At 37.7% G+C, this 24,833-nt stretch overlaps 1 protein-coding gene across 13 annotated transcripts in view; it reads left to right on the plus strand.

Moving 5' to 3' along the window:
- The window catches only part of RAPGEF4 (Rap guanine nucleotide exchange factor 4), a 284,560-nt gene that overhangs the window by 99,662 nt on the left and 160,065 nt on the right, over positions 1 to 24,833 (plus strand). Inside the window, exon 1 of one of the 13 annotated variants that reach the window (XM_041721901.1) lies at positions 11,669 to 11,871. The exons of 10 other annotated variants lie outside the window; for them this stretch is intronic. The gene's annotated coding sequence lies outside the window, so the exon portion shown is untranslated. Of the gene's footprint in view, positions 1 to 11,668; positions 11,872 to 18,987; positions 19,007 to 24,833 lie in introns of those variants that run through there. 2 more of the 13 variants (XM_041721904.1, XM_041721894.1) reach the window with 2 other exon arrangements.

The raw sequence follows: 24,833 nt of genomic DNA on the forward strand, positions 1-24,833 counted from the left end.
ACTAAATACATTATCTACTGTTATCTACTTTAATAGGACCATGTTTTAGCCTTATCCATTTCAGGATAATTGTGGAGATGTTCCTTTATTTCCATGGTCATTGGTTTGGTCCATCATACAAATGTACCTCATGGCCGGGGGCCATCAAACTACTGGGGAGGGTCTGCTATGGGCTACCATGTCCCTCCACCTATTACTGAAGGACTCTTTATCCCTGGATGGATCATAGCCTGCTGGATCCCATTTTTTATTGGCAAGGAAAGATTGAGATACTGATTGGAGAGAAATTACCTTGGGTTTAGGTTGATTCTATTTTTGCTTAGCATCTCTACCTTCTAAAATGTGCTCATGCTCGAGGCACCTCAAATAATACATTTTGTCAATTCTAAATTCATATACAAAGATACTTCTCTCTGAGCCAGCTCCAATGAAAATGTAGTGACACCTGGTACTAATCTTGTGAATCAAAAGTCAGAGTGTACATTTTTTTTTTTTACCTTCTTGACACTTTGCTTTTAATTCACACTGGATCCTTTCTGTTCAGTTAGTAATTTCATTTTAAGTATAGAAATCAAGTTTAATTAAAGCTTTCTTGCCATTTAAAATAATAATTTGTTTATTTAGCATTCTTAATTACCTTGAGTAAATTGCCTATAGAGGCTCACCTAATTCATTTGTTTGTTCAAATTATTACTGTCATTTGCATATTTTGAAAGACACCACTTTAATGAAACACTGGGGTGAAGTCAGGGCAGATGATACTTTCTGTGGCAAATGCTAAGGCAATGGTCTTTCTGCTCTAGTCTGTTTGTTCAGCTGGAAGGTTTGTATCATCCTCCTGAGTTTTCACAAAAGATCAAGGTTTTAAAAAGCTTCAGTATTGGAAAATCATTAATGATGAAATGTCTGGGGTTGGGGGTGGCGATATAATAAATGTGAGCAGCATTCAAGTCCAGCCAGGAACTGCCACTTATGCATCCCCCTTTAGCTTCCTATAATGAATGCAAGGATGCCTCTCCTTAACCCCAAGGTATGTTCTTGCAGACTTGAGAGTATATATAATATCTCTAATGCATTCGAGGAACTTAAGATAATTTGTTGAAAGGGTTTCTGTTGACGGTGAAAAAAATGTGATGTTGAGTAAAGGCAACAATTTTATTCTGAGATTATTATAACCATTTATCAGCGTTAATAAACAACCACCTATAGAAGAGGAGCTTTGAAAACTTCTACTGATAAATAGATAAGGATGATTTTTTATTTGCTTATCAATTACATTAAGTTTTAATTAAGTATGAGCCTTCGCTTATAACCTTTGGAATGCTATTTTGACTATTCTTTGGGAGCTTTATTTTTTTTTAGCATGGAGGAATGAGAGATTTCTTCATAGTTCTGGACAAGTTTGCAGGATAATCTGATTGAATCAGTTTCTGATTTATAGATTTTAAGTAAATCCCAAGCCTCCTAAACTTTAGAAAGTGATTCATAGTTCCCACTGTTAAAAAAAAAAACAACAAAACAATTTGATAGAGTATAATACAACACATTGCATCAATTTAAGTATCTCCAGGTTTCCTATTGCCTGTAACCAAAATGTGGAAAACATTCTAACAAGAGCCCTTCATTAGTGTTAGTTATATACTAAAAGCATCTCTGAATGATGTGGCCAGAAGGCATATCTCAAATAGGAAACATTCTCTCTTTTGTACTAATGGATTATTTGTAGAGAAAGCGCATATGCATCTTATGGAACACTAGTAATGAAAGTAAATGAATAACAGAGCCAGTTTTTGATGTTTGCACTCCAATTCAAAGGTCTATGATAAAGGCAGGAAGATTGCTCTTTCTGAGCCTGGTTGAGCCTGCGTCCTTCTTTTCTCTCTTTGTTCATGAAGGCACAGCCCCTGGTCTGGCACTAATAAGACATGCACTTTTAGACCCACCCTCTGTTGTAACAAAAAGGATGCTATCCTGATGCTCAAGAGTCCTGCTGTGGTGACTTAGTAACCCTATGACCTTGGGCAAGTTACTTCCCTGGACTTGTTTCCTCACACAGCAAGTGGATGTCTGTAGATGAATTAGACATTTTTTTAAGGTCATTCTAATTAAAATTCTGTGTTTTCAGTGGTAATGGATTATCTCTGATCCATATTCCTACCCAGGTCTCCTTGCATCCAGGTATGGGAGGTGGGGAAGCCAATTCCTGGAATCCAGGTGGAGTGAGAAGGTATGAATTAGAATGAAGCGAGGTTGGCTCATAGGGGCCTCAAGCCCACTGCCTTATCATGCTCTCAGTTCTGATGAGCCCACCTGTACCCACATACTGACCCTTTGACCTCACCTGGGTTTGTAACTCTCCTCATTCCTCATATGGGGCAGAGGGAGATGGGGATCCTGGGAAGGATCTTAGAGATACAAATATCTGGAATATGCTCTTGATGTCTAAAATAAAACTCTACCTCTGTTTAAAGAACACAAAAGAAGAATTCTTTTCCTCTTGTTTGATGTAGAAAACAAAAGGACTCTAAACATTGTGACTTGTAAATGTTGGTGTGTTTTTTGCATTAGTAGAGGATTTTATTGTATTTTTTAAGTTGCAAAGTAAAAATATCAATAATACTATTAAAAATCTGAACCATATACAAAAGATATGAGGTAAAAAAAAAAAAAAGAAAGTCCTTTCTACTTCCACTATGGAGGGCTATTCACTATTAACACTTCTATTTGGATATTTCCCGGACATTCTCCTATGCACATATTAATGCATTTAACATATATGCCTATCTTTTTGCCTTAAAAATGGAATTATACTGTAAATACAATTATGCCAACTACTTTTTTTGTACTTAAATGTCTTTCATAGATATTCTGCTGCGAGAATACTTATAGATCACAAGGTATGTGTTCATTAAAAACAGTTGGACTTGTTTGTATAATTATGTAGACATAATAAATCACATATGAAAGCAGTAACTCTGTAGGCAGTGTCAAACTATAACATACTTCATCTTTCTGTTTCAGGGATGTTAGTGAGACTTAGCCATTCCCTAGGCAGTGTGGTGTTACTTGCCCTGAACTTCTTCATAACCTGGTTCGCAGAATGAAGATAACCTTAAAGTAGCTCTCTATTAGCTATTCTGATAAATAAATATATACTCAGTGTCAATAAGCTAATATGTAACACTTCCAGATTTTATATTTAGATATATGCATTTTTAAATTTTGCTTAATGGTTATGCAGTGCTCATCATGTGTCAGGCACAATTCTAAACACATTTCAAATTTAAACTCATTTGATTCTTATAACAACTGTATGAAATAGGTACCATTATCCCATTTTAGTTTCTTTGTGATTTTTCTATCTAAACAATTATGTTATCTGCAGAAAATGGGAGTCTTATTTCTTTCTCTCTAACCTTTATGCCTGTTATTGGTCTTTCCTGCTTTGTTGTACTGGTTAGGACCTCCAGCACCAGGTGAATAGAATTGGTGAGAGTAGACATCCTTTTCTTCTTACTGGTCTTGGAGAAAAGCATTCAATATATCACCATTAAATAAAATTATAACAGCAGATTGAGGAAATCACCCTTCCCATTTTTTAATTTTCTGAGAGTTTTGATCATGAATTGGTATTGAATTTTGTCAGATGCTTTTCTGAGCATATTGAAATTCTATATGGTTTTTCTCTTTTATTCTGGTAATACGTCTATTATAATAATTGATTTTTATTTTTTTTTTTATTTATTTTTTATTTATTTATTTATTTTTTTTATGATAGTCATACAGAGAGAAAGAGAGAGGCAGAGACACAGGCAGAGGGAGAAGCAGGCTCCATGCACCGGGAGCCTGATGTGGGATTCGATCCCGGGTCTCCAGGATCGCGCCCTGGGCCAAAGGCAGGCGCCAAACCGCTGCGCCACCCAGGGATCCCATAATAATTGATTTTTAAATGTTAAAACTGAGTTACATTCCTAAGATAAACCCTCCTTGGTCATGAAGTAAAACAGGATGATTATCTTTAAAAAATTTTATTTATTTGACACAGAGAGAGAGAGCACAAACAGGGGGAGTGGCAGGGAGAGGGAGCCTGAAGGAGGACTTGATCCCAGGACCCTAGGATCATGACCTGAGATGAAGGCAAATGCTTAACTGACTGAGCCACCCAGGCGCCCCAGAATGATTATCTTTGTATATTATGAGATTTTATTTGGTAATATTTGTTAAGGAATTTTTCTATCTATATTCACAGATACTGAGCTGTAATTTCCTTTTCTCATAGTGTCCTTTGTCAGATTTGGTGTCAGAATTATGCTGGCCTCATAAAATGGGTTGAGGAAGCTTCCATCATGCTCCATTTTTTGAAAAAAAGTTTGCATAAGATTAATATTATATTTTCCTTAAATTTTTGAAATGATTTGTCTTGGAGTTTTTTTATGGGGAGGATTTTGATAATGCATTCAGTTATTTTAAGAGACATTGAGCTATTAAAACTTATAAATAATAGTGAAAGGGAATAGAAGGGAAGGGAGAAAAAATGGGTAGGAAATATCAGAAAGGGAGACAGAACATAAAGACTCCTAACTCTGGGAAATTAACCAGGGGTGGTGGAAGGAGAGGAGGGCAGGGGGTCGGGGTGAATGGGTGACGGGCACTGAGGGAGGCACTTGACGGGATGAGCACTGGGTGTTATTCTGTATGTTGGCAAATTGAACACCAATAAAAAATAAATTTATTATTAAAAAATATTGTTGACAACAATAACAATAAAGTCTTAGTTCTATAATGAAAAAAATAAAATAAAATAAAACTTATAATTTTATCTTGTGTTGATTTTTGTAAATTCTGTTTTTCAAGAAATTTGTCCATTGTGACACCTGGGTGGCTCAGCGGTTGAGCATCCACCTTTGGCTCAGGCCGTGATCCCAGGGTCCTGGGAGTGAGTCCCACATCAGGCTCCCTGCAAGAGGAGCCTGCTTCTCCCTCTGCCTATGCCTCTGCCTCTCTCTCTCTCTGTCTCTCATGAAATAAATAAAATCTTTTAAAAAAATGTTTTTCCATTTTATCTAAGTTTCCAGGTTTGTTGACACAAAGTTGTTTATTAGAGTTATTTATTATCCCCTTCAGTATATTCAGATTTCTAAAGATTTCTTTTTCGTTCTTGATACTGGTAATTTTTATTCATTCATTTTAATTTTTCTTGATCAGTCTATCTAGGAATTTGTGAAATTTGTTGATCTTGTAAAGAACGAACTTTTGGTTTTCTTTTTTTCCCTCTATTGTTTCTGTTTTCTTTTTCATTGATCTATGCTCTTTTTAAAAAGGTTTTATTTATTTATTCATGAGAGACACACAGAGAGAGGCAGAAACATAGGCAGAGGGAGAAGCAGGCTCCCTCTGGGGAGCCTGATGCAGGACTTGATCCTGGGACCCCAGGATCATGACCTGAGCCAAAGGCAGCTGCTCAACCACTGAGCCAGCCAGGTGTCCCAAAGCTATGCTCTTTTTAAAGAATCATTATTTCCTTCCATTTCCTTCGGATTTAATTTGCTCTTTTGTCTATCTTCTCAGGTAGAAGGAAGCTTGAGTCACTGCTTTTATACCTTTATCCTTTTCTACTATAAACATTTATATCTATAAATTTCCCTCTAATTACTTGACTATGGCACACAAATTTTGATATATTGCATTTTCATTACTCTTTACTTTGAAGTTCTTTCCCTGTGATTTCTCCTTTGGTTCACAAGTTTTTTAGAAGTGTGTTCTCAATTTCCAAGTATTTGGGGTTTTCTAGTTATTAATTGTTACTATTTTTAGTTTAATTGAATTATGGTCAGAAAACATATTTCATAAAATTTCAGTCATTTGTAACTTATTGAGACTCTTTATAGCACACTAAATTGTCTGTATTGGTGAATGTACCATGTACACTTGAAAAGATTGTGTTTTCTGCAGTTGTTGGGTACAGTGTTCTATAAATGTCAATTAGGTTAGTATGGTTGATAGTGATATTCAGGTCTTCAATGTTCTCACTGGTTATTTTTGTTTTATTTTGTTTTGTTCTATTGGTTACTGAGCAAACAGTCTTAAAAATCTCCAGCTATGATTTTGGATTTTCTATTCAGTAATTCTGTCAATTTTGTTTCAAAATGTTGTATTATTAGATGCATATCCATTTATTATTTTTTACTTCTTTCAGGTAAATTGCCCTTTTATCATTATTAAGTGTCTCTCTTTACGTCTAGTAATACTCTTTGCCTTAAAATCTAGTTCATATGATATTCATATGGTCATTCCAGCTTTCTTATGCTTTCTCTTTTTCCATGCTTTTATTTTCATACTATTTGTTCCATTTATTTAAGGGATATAGAGAACACAAAGATGAGTTTTAATTTTTTATGCATTCTGGCAATTTCCATTTTTAATTGGAATGTTTAGTCTGTTTACATTTAATATAATTATTTATAAGATTGGATTTAATTTACCAGCTTGCTCTTTCTTTCCCCTTCATCCATCTACTGCTTTGTTCCTCTCTCTTCCTTTCCTGCCTTATTTTGGATTAATTGAATATTTTTTAGAACTCTGCATTAGTTTGGTCCTTCAGGAAGCAGGTGCCAAGATGAAGTTATAAGTGCAAGATAAAGAGGAGAGAGAGCAGGCATCTGACATCTGTGAAAGGAGGGAGCAAGAAAAGAGGAAAGGTTTTTTAAAAAGCCTCCCAACTACACTATGATTTTGGGAAAGTCTCTGCAAGCCTGATGGAAGATTTTAGTCAAAGATTGCTGATAGTTGAGTGTTGCAATGGGCAAAATCAGCCAAGTGCACATATCCCTGTTGTGTTTACTCATTGGCTAATTGTGAAGAATATAGCTCTGATTCACTCACAGTGGATCCCAAAGGTGCTGCCTTTGGATGTTGTCAGCTAGCCAACTGCACTCCTCACAGCTGATTGGCAAGTTTCTTCTAGAAGGGAGATCCAAGTGAGGCACCTTCATGGCTGCCATAAATTCTGTTTTCATTTTTCTATTGGCTTTTTAATTGGCTCTCTTTGCATTAGTTTTTAGTGGTTGCTGTAGAGATTACCATACATATTTTTAGCTTTTCACATTCTATTTAGAGGTTATATTGTACAGCTTCGTGTCAAGCATTGGAACATTGCAACAGCATAGTTTCATTTACCAGCCTGTCCATCCTTTGCACTGCTGTTGTCATGTATTTATGTTACATCTATCTATTTAAGTTATAAGCTCTACAATATAGTGTTGTAATTAAAAAATAATAATTGTATTTTAAAGAATTTCAAAGGAGTGTGTGTGTTTCATACTTACATGTTTACCATTTACCATTTTCAGTGATCTTCGTTCCTTTCTGTAGATACAAATAACCATTTGTGGAATTTATTTTTGTCCCATAGAATTTTCTTCAACCTTTCAAGTAGTGTAGATCTGCTGGCAATTAACTCTTTTGGGTTTTGTTTCTCTGAAAATGTCTTCATTTAGCATTCATTGCCTAAGAATATGTTTGCCAGATATAGAATTCTAGCTTGACCGTTATTGCTTCTTTTGGCATTATAAAGATGTCATTCTTCTGTGGCCTAGCCTACATTACTTTTGATGAAAAATTAGTATAGTTTTATCCTGTATATAATATGCCACTTTCCCCTGGTTGCTTTTAAGATTTTCTCTTTGTCTTTGAATTTTAGTTGTCTGAATATGTGCCCTGGCATGGATTTATATTTTCTTTTGTTTTTATTTATCCTGTTTGGGGTTTGCAGAGATTTAAAATTTTTTAAATTTATATCTCTGTTTTTACTAAATTTTGGCAAATTTGGATTATTATTTTTTCAATTTTTTTTCTTGCTCATTCTCTCTTCATTTATCGGTCTATGATTTCAATTACACATGTGTTAGATATACTATTATATCCCACTGGATCCTGAGGCTTTGTTCATTCTTAAAGTTCTTTTCTCTCTTATGCAAATTGGATCATTTATATTGTTCTATCTAAAAGTTCACCAATAACTTTTTATTATTATTTTCTAATCTACCATTACATCCAGTGAATTTTCTTTTTAGATTTTTTGTTTAGCTTTAGAATTTCCAATTGGCTCTTTTTTTAATAATTTCTCCTTCTCTGCTGAAATTGCTTTTATATCCTTTAGCATAGTTATAATAATTGCTTTAAAAATCTATGTCTGCTGAATCCAGTATCTGCATCATGTCAAAGTCGGTCTCTATGGATTATCTTTTCTTTTGAGGATCAGTTTTCCCGTTTCTTTGCATATCTAGTAATTTTGGAATGTACTTTGGACATTGTGAGTGGCATGTTATAGAGATTCCAAATTGATTTCTGTTTTAGTAGGCAGTTAATTTAACAGAAGTCAAATTCCAACTTTGTCTTCCCTGTGATGGACAGTAGTAAAATCTGTTTAGTTCTTGTCATCTTAGCTGGACTGGTCGAAGTCTTCTCTATATATGTATAGTATTGGGAGCAGTCAGTGATTTGCTCAGATTATATGTACTGAATTTGAGGCTTCCTCTCTGTGGCTATCTTCTTTCTGGGGTTTCCTCCCAAAATTTATAGCTGTTGTCATTCTAATTTCTCAGCTAGTAAGACGGCAGAGATCTAGCCACCATGTGGAACTGACTGATTGGGTCTCCTCTTAGATAAGAAGCTATAAAACATGACTAATTTATCAAGAGCTGTTCTTCCAAGTGGTCCTCTCTGTCCATCCCCCACCACCACCCCGTTAGCTCTTGCCTGCTCTTGGCCACTCTCTAGGGTCTTCACTTAGCTATTGTTTTAAAATATTTTATCCAGAGTTCATGATTATTATCTGTGAGAAGGTTGGTCTAATATGAATCACTTTTATGACCAAAAGCAGAAGTCTTGGGACGCCTGGGTGGTTCAGTGATTGAGCGTCCAGCTTTGGCTCAGGGTGTGATCCTGCTCCCAGGATCGAATCCCCCATTGGGCTCCCTGCGAGGAGCCTGCTTCTCCCTCTTCCTGTGTCTCTGCCTCTCTCTGTGTGTCTCTCATGAATAAATAAATAAAATCTTAGAAAGAGCAAAAGCAGAAGTCTGTTATCCCACTTTATGGATGAGTTTGAAAGACACATTACACTAAGTTAGAGTATCATACCCAAGGTTATACAGTTAGTAATTGATAGGACTGTGATTTGAATACAGGCAGTTTGGTTCCAGAGTCTTAGGATTTCTTGCAAGGGTAGACTTTAATGGTAGGGATTTTCAGGACAATGGCAGGAAGTATAGGAAATACTCTTGGACTTGTGGGGCCTTAATGATGTTAATTCCTCATGTACTAGGCCCTTCTCAAGATCTCATTACTCACTGGATACTTCTCATGTCTTTGAGTATTTACATTATTTTATGTACAAGTTTACATGTTATATTAAAGGATTATGTTGTTCTTGGTTGATTGCAAAGTAGATCTTTAGTTATGGGAAATCTCTTATTTTCAGAGTCTTGTGATATGCTCCTTGGGCCATCTTACTTAGAAACTGGTGAAGTTTATCATGTGATTCTTTTAGTGATTAAAATAAAGAGAATTTTTGGAGGAAAGTATATCAACAGTAATATAATGAATGTATGGAAATTATTTATTGAAGAAACTCAGGACCACAATTAGGAGGTAGTTGGCCTTTAAAAATGTAAATACTATATGTTGGCAAATCAAATTCCAATAAAAGAATATACAAAAAAATGTAAATCTAAGATTAATTTAGCTGATGCAAACCATAGACCTTGGAAGCATAACAGTAGGACCAAGCTTGAGTATAATTGTTTTAGAGTTTCTGCTCCTTCCTGATTGTTTGCCTTTTCCTCCTCTGGCCTAAGTCAGTTTCAGTTAGCATTCATGAAATGATTCATTTCATCTTACTTCCCTAACCCTTGATTTTATCTTCACTTTGCACTTTTGAGTCTGGCTTGCTTCATGTTGATTTCACTGCAGTTTGTAAACTGATTTGTGGTGAAATCTTATTCATGAATGTTCCTTTCAAATGAAAGGAAAAGGCCTATGTATTTGCTTTTGAAATTCTCTCCCATCCCACACCAGTGCTCCGATACCATACTCAAATCAAGCTGACTGGCCAGTAAAGAGCAGAGGTTCAATACTTGATTGATTGATGGTTCTGAGTCCCAGCCAGTCAGTTCTGGGAAGGTGGGCTTATCTTCTGAGTTTAATAAAACTGAGTCCTTGAAGGCCATGATAAAGATTTTGGCTTTTATCCTAAGAATAACCGGAAGCGATGCACAGTTTTAAGCAGTGGAATGACAGGCCCAGATTTAAATTTTTAAAGTAATTACTCTGGATGTTTGTGGAGTTTAGTATAACCAAGTTCTAGAGTGTAGAAATTAGTATAAGTGATTAAAGTTTCACCCAGGGATATAATTTAGAGGAACTGGTACCCCAGATAGTCTTCAAGCAGAACTCCCAAGTTTATTTTTCTCAACCACAATTTTGAAGAATGTTGAGTAGCAGAAAGTTAGAGATTTATTTTTTTTTTTTTTTGGACCAAGGGCCTGAAATGTATTTTGCATTTCTGAAAAGAGACATTTTATTTTTATAATGAAAAATTAAAGCAATGCAAATATCAAGGAATTAGGGAATTGAATATCAAATAGCTACTAAAAATGGCAAGTCTATATTTTATGCTTATGTGGAAATGGGTGTTATAATTTATTAACTTTAAAAAGCGAAATTAAAGATGTAACATACGTGTTTATAATTATGAAAACAACCATGTTTTCTTGTAACAAAAACACAAAAATAAAGATGAAACGTGTTATACATTATCATCCACCAAATTCTGTTGCTTAACAGCTGTGAAAAAGTTATGCTGCTTAAAATGAGAAAACAAACCTAATATTATTTCAGGAAGCATTAAAATCTGGGCTAAAAGCGTTGAGATGCTAAGAGAGCAAAATTTTCGAAATTAAAAACTTTCATATGAAAATGTACTCTGACGTGTTTCTTCTTCCCAAACATTTGTGGAGATTGAGAAAATTCTAAATGTGTCTTAAAGCAAGGAATTGACAACTCCTGAATTAAATAGTCTTTGGCTCATGCTTCAGCTGCTATTTATTGACAAGTTATAACAAGGTTAATGATGATTGTATGTAACTTGCTAAATTATAGCACTCATACTCCTCCTTAAAATTAACATTAAATGCTACATATGTAAAACAAACATGGGTGGAAAAAGAAAGAGATTTTTAGGAAAAAAAAAGTCAGCAAAAGGTGCACTGTACCACAGGCAATAAAGTGGGGTATTAAGTTACTGTGTTTTTTTTTGTAAACAGTGTCAATTCTGTATTCTGGGCTAAAAAAACTGGAAAATGACAGCTCTCCCTCATATTTCCTGAGGTCATTTGTACCATTTGAAAGATAAATCATAAATAGACCTTTGAACTAAGACAGTCTCCCTGGACCTATCCTTTTGCGACTGACTTCTAGTCTCAATGGGATATTGAAGGGGAGGCTCAATAGAATAAACAGTGGAATCCTTGTCCGGGAATGACTGCCTGGCAATTGTTTCATGGAAAACAGGGAGGGGTGGGGGACAACAACCCTGCTCTGTTCACTGGCTCTTTAATTTAGATTACCAATGATAAAGCCGGGGCTACGGCTAAAGAAAGGTAGGATGCATACGCAGAAACATTAGTGCTAATATGCAGCAGAAAGACAAGATAAATCAGCCCAGCTCTCATACATCACTGAGGGAGAAGCCGATTGCAACTTGACCATGTGCCTGAGTAGTCCCATCAGTGAGAAGAACAGAACATGGATTAAAAAAAACTAGAATGTACCCTTAGGGCTCCTGCCGTGCTGGACCTGGGAGAAGTGTCTGGTGTAAGTTTCAGCTTGTTTTATCCACGTATTTACCAGTGAGTTCCCACGCAGGGAGCTTGTTTCTCTTTCTGTGTATTCATGAAAGCTTCAAGCATGTTTATTTACAGTCGTAGACTTCATTTTGTACGGATGTAATATCAACCTAATAAAGTTCTTAACAGAAGGACAGTTTAGCCCAGTGTTTATCCAGGAGAAAGAGAAACGTGAAAAAGTGATGGTTATCCTTACTGTCCATAGGAAGGAAGCCTGTGGGTGAGTTTTGTTTTGTTTTGTTTTGTTTTTTGTTTTGTGGGGAGATGAAGGTTAGAGAGGTGGATTTTAAACTAAAAGCTCAGTTCTTTTGCCATTCACCTAAAAAAAAAAAAAAAAATGTATTGGTTACCCAGCATTTCGTTCCTCCTGTGGTCTTTTGTTTTGAAAAACTGTGTTTGAATATGTAAGCCAGACTACTCGGAACGCATTATATTTTATGACTGGGATGTTTGTATTGTTTCATATCTGTTATTAGACAAAATAATCATAAAGGGTGTTTTCTATGGACCTTTTTATATTCCAAAATTAAATACAGATGGTAATTTCCAGCAGTTTTAAAAATTTGTCAATTATTTAATTTAGCATCACTTAAGCATCTGCACAGGGAGAAAGCTGAGATGGTACAGAAGCTGAATAAGCATTGATTGCTCGTCTGAATTGCATCTTTAAAGTTTTTGCCTCAAATCTCTGATTTCACAGTTTATTTTTACCAAATTAGATTATCATATTTCATTATCAAGACTGCAAATGGGTGGAACTCTCTCCGATATCCTACATTTCCCGTTAAAACGGCGCATAAGGCGCCTGCTGATTGTTACTCTGAGGGAAAGTCTCAGGCCGGCTCCCCGGGAAGATGGCTTAAATAATGCATGGGTAAGAGTGAAGCAAGATGGGATTTATGGCCCAGACACCGAGTTCGGGCTTTTGTTCAGAGGAAAGACTACAGAAGTGTGAGCGTATAACATACACTCTGGGGCTCCAGGGGAAGGGCGTAGCTGAATGAAATTAGTGGCCACATGGTGCTGTCCACATGTTCCTCAAAACAAGCCTTCAGACCGTCCCCTGAGCCTGAAGTGTGGTTTGAGGAGGGGAGGCCAGGGCAACTTGAAGTGTCCGTTGCGAACAGAATCCCCTGACTGAAAATTCCGTGGGATAGACACAGGAAGTGAGTGTTCTGTAGGGGGCAGGGTGGCCCCAGAGAGAATGGATGTGTGACTGAGGAAAAGCAGCATGACAGTCTTGTCAGGGAAGAATAAACCTGGACCAAACTGCAGCATTCTATATATTATGTCTTCCATCTTGTCCTAATTAGAGGAATATGTCTGCTGAATCCTAATCGCTTTAATTGTTGATAGAGCAGGCATGCGATTTGCTATAAATACACATGAGCATTCATTTCTGAAATAATGGCTGTTGCCAAATATATTAGACCGACAGGAGTGCTGGACTAGGGAAGGCTGTGCTGAATAGTTGAGTTTTGGAGGTAATGGACCAGTTGAGAATCATTGCACAGCTGGGCCAGCAGCTGCACCCAGTGCTCTGTCAAGTTTGGCCTCCAATTTCCTTGAACTTGTCCTTGTTTGCCAAAATGATGAACATAGCAAGAGCTTGTTTCAAATGAGCCGGCTGCGAGGAAAAAAGACCCTTTCCAAGGAGTCTTTGTCAAGGTATGTAGTCAACAGCAGTGGCCAAATGAGGTATTGATTAGGGAATGGGATGTTTGAATAGTCATAAAGATAAAAACCAAAGGCAAAGTGCTAGAAAGAAGTGAGCTGGCACAAGACCAGAGACATTAAAAGGCTGTGTTGGGTCATCACTGTCCTAACTAAAGGACATATGGAAAAATCCCATAATAATATCCAGCAATAATTATCTTGTAGTTAGGAAAAAATAAATCGGCCCATGGGTTGGAAGGCAGCCCAGTAATCTCAATGTCTTTTTTTTCCCTAACATTGTATTGTTCTGATATTCCTTGGGACCAGGTCAAGAGGAAGTGTTGTAGAGAGCGTTTTATAATAAGAAGCATCCAGTGACTAAACAATGCGATTAGTGGCAAGCCAAAATAAGAGTAGCAAGGACTCTCCTTCTATGTCTTGGTCCTGGCTTGAGCAAATATTTATTTAGCACACACTGTATATCCAGCATGTTCTAGATACATACGCTAACCAAGTAGATTATAAACTCTTTGAGAGTAGACGAGTGGATTATACTTCTCTTGTATGAATCCCATTTCTTGAAAACGTTGCCTTGATATGGTAATAATTGCAAGTCTGACTCTTCCTTGACTTTGAAGAGATTAAATATCAAATCTTTGCTATGCAAATGCTTTATTTTCCTGTTTCAACAAAGATGGCTCTCTTCTCTTCAGATATGAGAGCTAGTGACTTGAGCACTTACAAGATAGGTGATTTGGGACAAAATGCTTAACCTCTGGGAGAGTGTTTCATCCTGTGTGAAATGAAGAAAGTAATACTCATCCTGCAGGGCTGTGCCTAGTGCAGAGGCGGTGCTTTCCTCCTTCACAAGCTACAAGCAGGAAAAGTCACCGTATGGACTGAATGCTTGCTGGGCATGGAGGTGGGCTTGGGGAGAGAATAGGAGTGAAGCAGGAAAGCTGGCGAGGATTCTGTAATAGAACCTTTGGTGAGAATATGACCCAAAGCAGGATGGTACGAGCAGAAACAGAGAAAAGGATGATGTGAAATATGTTTTAAAGGGAAAATTGACAGAATGTGGCAGCTGATTATATTAAAGTAGAGTGGAGAAGAATATTATAAAGAAGAAATAACCATGGTGCTGAGGGGAAGGATTATGGGTTTGTGACAATGACAAGGTCGGGGTATGTGTGTGTGCATGTGTGTGTGTGATGTTTGTTTGTTCTTCAAATCCCAAAAAGCTGAAACAATACAGTTCTTCAGGGACTTAGAAACCAAGAGAACATAAGAAGAGAGAAGAGGAAATTGGAGTGCCTAGTTAACTTATGTAAAGGGAAAGAAAAAAATCAATAATAAACCAATAATATAGGACTGTTGCTGACAATAGAGTGAGAATTCAAAGGAATTGCTTAAAATGGCAAATCTATGTTTGGAGTTTTTCCCAGACAAGACCCACAATCATCAAATAATAAGGCTCTTCTGCAATCTTGGAACTTATTTAAGTTTTCCTGAGTTAAAAAAAAAATGCCACCGAGAGGATACAAATAGTGTCAGGGTTGGGAAGAAAAAGAGCATGAGGAATGGAAATTCTCAAAATAGCTTGGTTCTAAAGAGGAGATGGAAGCCAAAAGATAGCTGGTTGACCTTTCAGAACTTAACCATTCATTATGACTTGTCAGAAAGTTGACAACTGTTATTCCTTAAATAATTTGTTGTGATTTTTCAGGAAACTCAAGCAGGAATCAAAACTATGCCAAAGCACTGACTGGCAAATAGGTGGTGGTCCAAATGTTCATTTGCAAATCCGTTATCAGAACAATGTTGTAAACATCTTTCGGTTACTTTTCAAAAGTCTGTGTGACTCATCCTATAGTAGAAGTCACATACATTTGCAATGAAAAATTGATAGCAAAAAAGACTTTATGTTAATAATTAAAACACAAGCAATACCATAAGAATGGAAAATGTTTTGAATGCCAGTACTTGGAGAAGTGCTGCTTAATTACAAGATGGTATGGGATGTGGCTACTTTAAAATTTATGTCCACTTTCACTGGCTTTAAGAGACTTTGATTTCTTTAATTTTAAAACGTAGGGATTTCCTTGTCCTCGTTTCATGAACTTTACCTTCAATAATACCTACCATGACCAGGATTGTTTTCACTCCTTGAAAAAGGAAAAGGAATGAGGAGGAGATAAAAAGGAGGAGAAGGAAAGCAGGATCTACCTAAGGTAGCTGGGACCAAAGTTAAAGAGGAGAAAGAGCCGGTTTGAAGAATGAGTGAGAAAGATATGGCATGAATGGCATGAAGGGAAGTTAAGGGAGTTCTCACATGGAAAAGAGGAGTGTGTGTGTGATGCGCTTGTTGCTCTTAAAGAATAAAAAATAGGGGAGACCATTGAGCCTACTGGCTTGCTGGATCAGCCACCAGGGAGTGCTTAAGACTCAGGTTCTTTTTTGAGTAGGCGATGCCGCTCATGTGACTGGTACAACTGAGGAGAGGAACTTTGATCCCCTTAAACTTCCCCTTTTAACCCCCTCTTCTTGTCACTGCCTTCTCCATTCGTGTGGGTACCATGGCCTATCATGTCAACCACCCTCTTACCAATATTGTCAGTTTTCCCATTCATCCATTCAATAGAGAATATTGAGTGATTTCTGTTTGTCAGGCATTGTATTATACTTAGAAATGAACAAAACACATCTGTGCCAGCCCTTGGTGCCTACCAGGTGAAGTGAATACCATCCCCTCATCAGTACAGTTGTGTGCTTTCTCCTGCCTACAACCAGACTGCTAAGCCCTGCTTAAGAAAAATCATACCACTGTCCAGATTGATGCTGTGACAAATTTATGACCTCCAATCTCAATTGGACCCCTCAGTATACCTCAGTGATCCTTATATGTTTTCCTAATACATTCCTGACATTCTTCCCAACACCTTTTTTGAAGATTTTTCAACTTTTCTCCTGTTTTTTGACCAAACCACGTGAGGAGATAGCCTTGCATCTCAGCATGTAGGATTTCAGCTTCCTGCCACCAGATCAATTACCTGCATATCCCGAATGCAGCCAATTGCCTTGAGGATAGTTCAGCATGGTGAAAGTCAAAATCTGACACCAGGGCAGCCTGGGTGGCTCAGCGATTTAGTGCTGCCTTCAGCCGGGGGCATGATCCTGGAGACCCAGGATTGAGTCCCACGTCGGGCTCCCTGCATGGAGCCTGCTTCTCCCTCTGCCTGTGTCTCTGCCTCTCTCTCTCTCTTTCTCTCTCTCTCATGAATAAATAAATAAAATCTTTAAAAAAAAAATCTGACACCAGAAAGCCTTGGAAGATGATGGAGGTCTCTACTTAAAAGTTTCTTGAGGAGTCAGCCAAGACCAAAAGGAGGACTAATCCCGGAACATATAGCTAGATTTCCTAAAAATTGTTTTTATATATCTTTCTTTCCGAAGTCTGGCTTCTCATGGCAGCTGTCAATTTATAGATGCTCCCTGACTTAAGGTGGTTCAACTTAACAGTTTTGTGACTTTATAATGATGTGACAACAATATGCATTTGGTATAAACCAGACCTTGAATTTTGAATTTTGATTTGTTTCCTAGGCTAGGGATATGTGGCACCATACTCTTTTTTGATGCTGGGCTCCCAATTGCCATGTGGTCACAAGGGTAAATAATCAATACACTTAGAACCATTCTGTGTTTCACTTTCAGCATAGTAGTCAATAAACCATATGAGATATTCAACACCTTATTACAAGATAGGGTTTGTATTTGATGATTTTGCCGAACTGTAGGCTAATGTAGTGTTCTGAGCATGGTTAGGATAGGCTAGGCTAAGCTATGATGTTCAGCAGTAGGTTAGGTGTATTAAACGCATTTTTGACTTACAATATTTTTGACTTCCAGTGGGTTTATTAAGGTGTAACCCCATCATAAGCCAAGAAAGATATATATCGTCTCTCTCTGTCCTCCTCCTCTGCCTCCTACGCTTCTCCCACATTAATTCCCCTCATCTTACTCCTGACTGTCTGATTTCATTCCTTCATAGGTAGAACAGACTAGTCTATCTTCGTTTCCTCCCACCCCTAACCTCAGTCAGCACAAGTCCTAGATAGTTCAGCAAACAAATGATCCTTTTTCTGAGAGCAAGGCATTGCAAATATTGGTGATTTAATACATACATATTTTTAAATTGTCCATTTGTGTTCATGCACTTCACCTTTCCCCAGGTTAAAATAAGAGGTTTTCCCTCTTCTGATTTCTCCACCTGTGTTCTGCACCTCATTAACCTCCATCTTTTGGGGGTGTTTGTTTTATGCACACTTTGCTCTATTTCCTCTATGTTTCACCTTTTTATCTCTACTAGCTCCTTCTCATCAGAGTGCCCAGAGATGCTAGCTGCTCCCATCTTAAAAAAAAAATAAGGTACATCAAAATCTTCATCTTTCTTCTGTACTCTTTCATCTACTCTCCTTTTTCTCCCCTCTTATAGCTACACTTCTCAAAGGGCTTGTCTACATTCATTGGGTCCTTCTTCCCACTCCTCAACCCTCCACGGTTTAAGTCCTACCCCTGCCCCCCAGCCAATTCTGTCCCCTCTAGCTAAAGGCATCCAACTGCCTGTTTGTTCTGAATGTGAAGAGGATTCTTAGTCCTTAATCTTTCTACAGCATTTGACTTTGTAAATCACCATTTTCTCTGAAATATAGTTTTCCTGTGTCTTCCTTGTGCTCTCCTATGTCTTGGTCTCTGTGGGTTGATCTTTCTTTACATACTAGTAAAATATAGATAATATTCAGGGGTTCTGTTCATTTCTGACTTTGGGAGGAGTAGGGTGGGAGTTCCATCCATTCCCAAGCCTTCTGTTAATATTTACATGCTATGGACTTCTATGCTTGTATCACACCAGCTCTCACCTCAGGAAGCAAGATGCAGATTCCTGCTTGGAGATCTCCTCCAAACTAGGGATTTGACCCAGAATGGGGCATTCGGGAGATAGGCCTCTTTCTCTGACCCACAGCAATAATTTGCTAAATGACTCTTCTCTCCCAAAACACTTCCCTCAAAGATATCCCACCACCATCTATTCTGTTATATTGATCTCCTCTGGGGCTGAAACACTAACTCTGAAATCTTCTTATGTTCTTTCTCACTCTTTAGTTTACAGATAAACTTGATGTAATTTGTCCCTTTAATTAAACCAAAGTGTTGGAACTCAAAAGCCTTTTTTGTCCCCAGACTGGTTATTAAAATAAAAAGTGCTTTAACTTTCTGTGCTTTGGATTTTAAAAAATTTACTTAGACACTCAGTTGGCTTCTTTGTTTCCTTCAGGTCTTTGTGTGTCCTTGAAGTAATTGAGTGATCCTGAAGCAATGAATGGGGTCAGCAGGGCAAAATGAGACATAAACTCTTTAATATTTTAACCTACACTGGAAAACAGAAGGTAAATGAGTTGGGTTTACTTGTGATCCGAGTTCTTATCCAAGAGAAAAGACTTTTGAGCCTCAACATGAAGGTCCATGAAAGTACTCTTTTATTAAATAGATTCCTCATTCTCTGAAATTGTACCTGTATCACTTTATAACCAGAAATGATTGAAAGATTCTAATTTTCAGCACTTTGTGAGTAAATGGATTTACAAGCAAGGACATGGCTATGTGTTGGGTCTTTATAATAAACGATGGTGAAAGAGAGAACTAAATCTATTGGCCTAGTCCAGTTTTACCCTGATCAAATGGGCACAGACTAATGTTCATCCAGGCCAATCTATAAAGGTAAAGGGGTAAACATTTAAGAAATTGTTTTGAACCTTTGATCTTTACATTTTGGAAAGGTTTCATGTGACTTGGAGGAAGTCCAGCAACTTAGAACAGAAAAATTACTTTTTACATTGCTTATTTAACATTTAAAGCTATTTTGTTGAAGAATATAGGATATATTTGAAATTTCATGAAAAAAGAAAGTGGAATACCTTTCATAAATTCACATCATGTCGCACCTAAGTTAATCCAAATTTCAACTGTTAATCGATGACCAAGAAACTGGGGAAGGTGGGACATGCTTCAGTTGTTGGGCTCTTATCATTCAGGCATGCAATTGCATTTTGAACAGATTGGAATCAAATGAACAGATTATTGGACCACCTAACAAAACGAGCATCCCAGTAATCAATGTCTGGAATAATAAAAGCATGAATTAAATGTTTTTTAATCAATATTATTCACACAACTCATATCCTTAATGATAATGCTTAACTGAAAGAAAGACCTTTGCTTCAAGGTTCATTTGCAATCCTCTCAGAACTCTAAATTTGTTTTGACATTCCAGTGCTTCTGGAAAATATGAGTCCTGTATTTCATTTTGTGGAATTAGAGCAGACTACATAATAACATGCTCTTACATAACACAGACCATCTCTACATTTTCATTCTAAGTTTTAAAAAGAGAACTGTGGAGGGGCGCCTAGGTGGCTCAGTCGGTTAAGTCTCTGACTTGGTTCTCGGCTCAGGTCGTGATCCCCTGGGTGGTGAGATCAAGCCCCGTCTCAGGTTCTGTGCTCAACAGGGAATCTCCTTGAGGATCCTCTCTCTCTGCCCCTCCCCTCTGTTTCTAAAATAAATAAATAAATCTTTAAAACCGGAAAGCAAATAAAAATAAAAATGCAGAGGGTCAGGTAGAAGGGGAAGGAACCTTTGGGTGCAGGGGAGGAAAGAGCCAGGTGTCGAATTCTCTCTGGTTCATTGTGCTCTAAACGTATGCCTCTTGCACAGAGATCCAAACATTGCATTGCAGGCAGCTATTTGTCTGAAGCCGACCCTCCCTGTTAATTTAGAGGACAGAATCATAGTTCAGCTTCACTATAACAAAGTATAAGTTCTATAGTTTTTCCTAATCTAAAAGGAGAATATAGAAAGGTCTTTGAACTCTTAAAAAAAAAAAAAAACTAGCTAAATTCTTAAATTCAGTGTTGGAGCAAATACAAATATCTATTAAGTCACATTTGGAGCACTGCAGAAGAAAAGGTCTGTGGATGTGGTCTTCCCAAAAATACTAGTGTCAGGGCAGATTTGTCAGCATCCTCAGGTCATTCTGCAGTGGAGTGACATGTGGAGCTACAAAGACAGGCAACTTGTCTCCACCACTTATTGTTTCCAGCAAAATTTAGCAAGGTTGCAAAGTGAGTCCTGTGGTAATCAGGCCATTCTAGGCCTCTGGTAAGGCCGACAGTTCTTCCAGAGAGCTGAACAATGCTGTAATCATTCACGTGTGTCATTTTGCCGTTACAATTAACTGTGATCTTCCAAAGGAGTTTCTGATATTCGTTCAGATATTGGAGGATAGGTGGCTGGAAACCAATTTTGACAAATCCATACAACAGTTGAGAGCTGGTCTGAAGTTGGAATAAGACAGGGTCTACCTTACACTGTCCCCGATCAACTATAGTTCACAGCATCAAACTAAGATTTTTAAAAATTTTTAATTTTTTTAAAGATTTTATTTCTGAGAGAGAGCGAGAGAGCATGTGAGAGTGCATAGGCAGAGGAATGTGGCGAGAGAGGGAGAAGCAACTCCCCGCCGAGCTGGGATCTGGGACCCCAATGTGGGGCTCGTTCCCAGAACCCCCGGGATCATGACCTGAGCCAAAAGCAGACACCTAACCAACTGAGCCACCCAGGTGCCCCCAAACTAAGATTTTTAATTTATTTTGTCACTTTTGAGACATAACAAACATTGCATTCCCCAGCTAATAGTATTAGCCAACTAATTTCTTTCAGAGGTGAGAAGTTATAGAAGAATAATTTGTTCTTTGAGATGTTCCTCAGTCCTAGAGGAACTGGCTTAGAGGGACTGACACTTTACCCCATGTCCCTTTCAGTTATTCATGTGCTTGTTTCCATGCGTGCAGTCAGTTCCATTGACTCCTATTGTGTACCAGGCATTATTCTAGGCACAATCTTTAGAGCAGTAAGCAAGACAGATTTATGATGATGGCAAAGTGTTTACCCAAGAAAGCCTCCTCAAAGGGCACTTTTATTAGCACAAGAGATCAGTATCATCACTTTATATTGTCCATGGCTTATGTGGAAAAGGAAAATTTTCTTTGCCTAAGTCACAGGAGGTTTTAGATCCTTTGTTTATAAAATCCCAGGAATGCCTCTTAACCTCAGGGTACACAAGGACATTTAAGCGACAAAACCCAGGTCTCATCTTTGAACTCTTTAACATGAATGACTCTTGAAAGAGCTTAAAGTAGGCTACATGACGGAAGGAGAGCTCCTCAGATAATTTTTTCTAAAAGCAGAGGCATCTACTTTTGAGCCAACTGAATGTCATGACTCCTCTAAGTTTTTGCACACTTTAGGAAGGCTTGACTTCCTGCAAAGTGTTAGCCAAAAGAGGAAACACAAAGAAAAACACCCGGTCAAGGGCCTGGCATCTTGTAGGTGCTTAGAAAGCGTTTGTGGTACAGAATCTAAAGCCAGCCAAAATCTTAATCAGAAGCCAAAGGCGGGGTTAAAAAACAAAACTGGCTTTCTTCCCCACTTAAGTGAATCTCTAGAATGATTCATTTCCTTTTCTGTAAAGTGTAAATACTAATTTTCACCTCATGGGATTTTTAGGGGGCAAATAAGATAACTCGGGAAAGCTCTTCATAAACAGATTCTATTCATATAGAAAGTTTATGATGGAAAAAGAACAAGCTTGAGGCCTTGATAAATTCTTCTGTATTGTATTCTTGTTGAATAGCAACAAATTAAAAAACAAACAGCTAGTATGTATTATTTTGAGCCCCTCCAATGAACATATTAGAAATCAATCTTTTTGTTAAAAGTTCTTTCCCTATGGGTAATTCTAAACCTATATATTTTGAGGAAAATAGTAGAAAACAAAGGAAGCCAACATCTTGAATAGAGTTAATGCAAGATTTTTTCTATTGAAAATCACACAAAATCGGTTTCTGATACTTAGATATCTTCACCCATGTTGCTGTGTGGGACATACGGAATGGGCAGTGTATTCAAAACAACTTGATTCAATCTTCAGGTTGTTAGTTCAGTTGCTAGGCCATTTGGCCCCTCATTGCACTTGGTGATTTTTATTAAGTTGAACCATATAAAATTCCACATATTCAACAACTTTGAGCCTACAAAAATGACAATTTCATATATTTAGCCTAATAACACTGTATTTCTGTTACTGAATTGGGGATTCTTTTGTTTTTATGTATTCAGTCAGATACACACACACACATCAAGAGGGCAGGGATTGTGTCTGATGTCTAAACTGAACTTGGGAATTTTGAGCTCAGACAATGCAAGATATGAAAAGAATGCATAAAATGTCTTTTCATGTGAGCTGCAGGTACCATTTCTGACACCCTTCATGGAGACAATGCAATGCACATGATAGGTGCTTAGTAGTTGGGTAGTTTAGGGAAAGGTGAACTCCTCACTCCCAGGGTATGTTCAGCTCAAAATAGGAGCCATCCTGGCAACTGTGGTACCATGAGTATGCTGCAGCACCCCAGAGTCACCTCCTCATTCCTGTTCCCACTTCCTTCCTCCTAACCCCACTGTGCTGTCTCTGCTGCTTTTGCCTACAGCTTACCCAATTAAAGGGATTTAAGGTAACTGCTGCACTGCTTCTTAAGCCTTTTTTATGGTATCCCATAGAAAGGCAGCCCATAGCAGAAATGCATTTCACATGTGACCCTGTATACAATGCTGTGTTACAAATGTACGTAGCTGATATATCTCTATCTATATCCTGTACACATGTTACCAAGCCAGTTTCCAGTTTTGAGAAGCTGTCCATCATGTCTCTTTTGAAATGAGAGTCCAATTAAACTTGTGGAGACTTAAAGCTTCATGGGAGAAAGAAAAAAATGCCAGCTCAATCTTTAAGCTTTTTATCCCTCTTAAGCAGCTGTGGCCTGTATCGGTTTATGTCAGAATTTGTTTTCCTAGTCCTGTTTTTGAGAGGCCACAACCTTGCAGATGAGCCCCAAGATGGGGCTGTGGCTTCAGTAACAAAGTTCTGAAACCCATATAATTAATTCTAGATGGCAATGGCTCATTTCATTTGCTGTGGAATGTTTTAGAATGACCAGGAATATCTCCAGCAACCTGCTTCTGTATGCATGGATATAGCCAGGTGAGGTTATTTACCTTTATGCCTGTTTCTTACTTCCTGAAATGACTTTATGATTTTATCCTATCTATAAATTGAGATTTAAGTTTATAAAATCCTATGTAAAGCTATCTAACTGAATGTGTGCTATACTAAAGATTAAGCTATTCGGATGAGCAGTTTGGGAAAATTTAGGACTTTTGAGATGTTTTGAAAAGAGCTATAGGGAATCCCTGGGTGGCTCAGCGGTTTGGTGCCTGCCTTTGGCCCAGGGCATGATCCTGGAGTCCCAGGATCAAGTCCCGCGTCGGGCTCCCAGCGTGGAGCCTGCTTCTCCCCCTCTGCCTGTGTCTCTGCCCCTCTCTCTCTCTCTCTCTGCCTATCATGAATGAATAAATAAAATCTTTTTAAAAAAAAAAAGAAAGAAAAGAAAAGAGCTATAGCACCATTAGCCCAAGTTAAAATTTGGTATAGAACTTGTACCTTTATTTCTATTAGAATTAAGGAAAATAAATAACACTTGCCTAACTCAGGGTTCAGATAACTTACTTAAATGTGGCTTGACCAGCGGCCCACTGCTTTTATTTTTTTTATTTTTTTATTTTTTTTCATTCCAGTGCTTTTAATTCACAGAAAGTCACATATATTTTCTAAGAGGAGGAAGAAAAGAGACAGTTACTTCTTTCCATATGGCTCTGTGATTATCAAACTAGGCTATCATATCTGAAACCCTGCTAATTTGCAGGAATGAGAGACATGAATAAGACTTTTCTTATTTGGGTGACTTTAGAATGGATTCAGAATGTTGCTTAAAAGGGGAACTTGTGAATTCACTTGCCTTCCATTTGCCCTGATTTTTGAGGTGTAGAGGCTCTTGCCAGAATGTTTTGATGGGTATTGCCATGCTGTCTGCTGGTAAGAGAGCTGACTCAAGTGAAATGTGGCAATCATAGGAAATTTCTTTTCATGAACTCAGAGAAATACCTCACAGAGTTCAGGGTTAGATGAAGTGTAGTGGAGGACAAGGCACAAAATCTAGATGATTTATCTCAGCTTCTGACCCATTTTATATCCTTGAGCAAATCACTTAACTCTTCTGTGCCTGGGCTAGGCTTTCATGTGTAAAATAGAAATAAGAT

The sequence above is a fragment of the Vulpes lagopus genome, chromosome 11, assembly GCF_018345385.1.
Source record: "Vulpes lagopus strain Blue_001 chromosome 11, ASM1834538v1, whole genome shotgun sequence".
NCBI lineage: Eukaryota > Metazoa > Chordata > Mammalia > Carnivora > Canidae > Vulpes > Vulpes lagopus.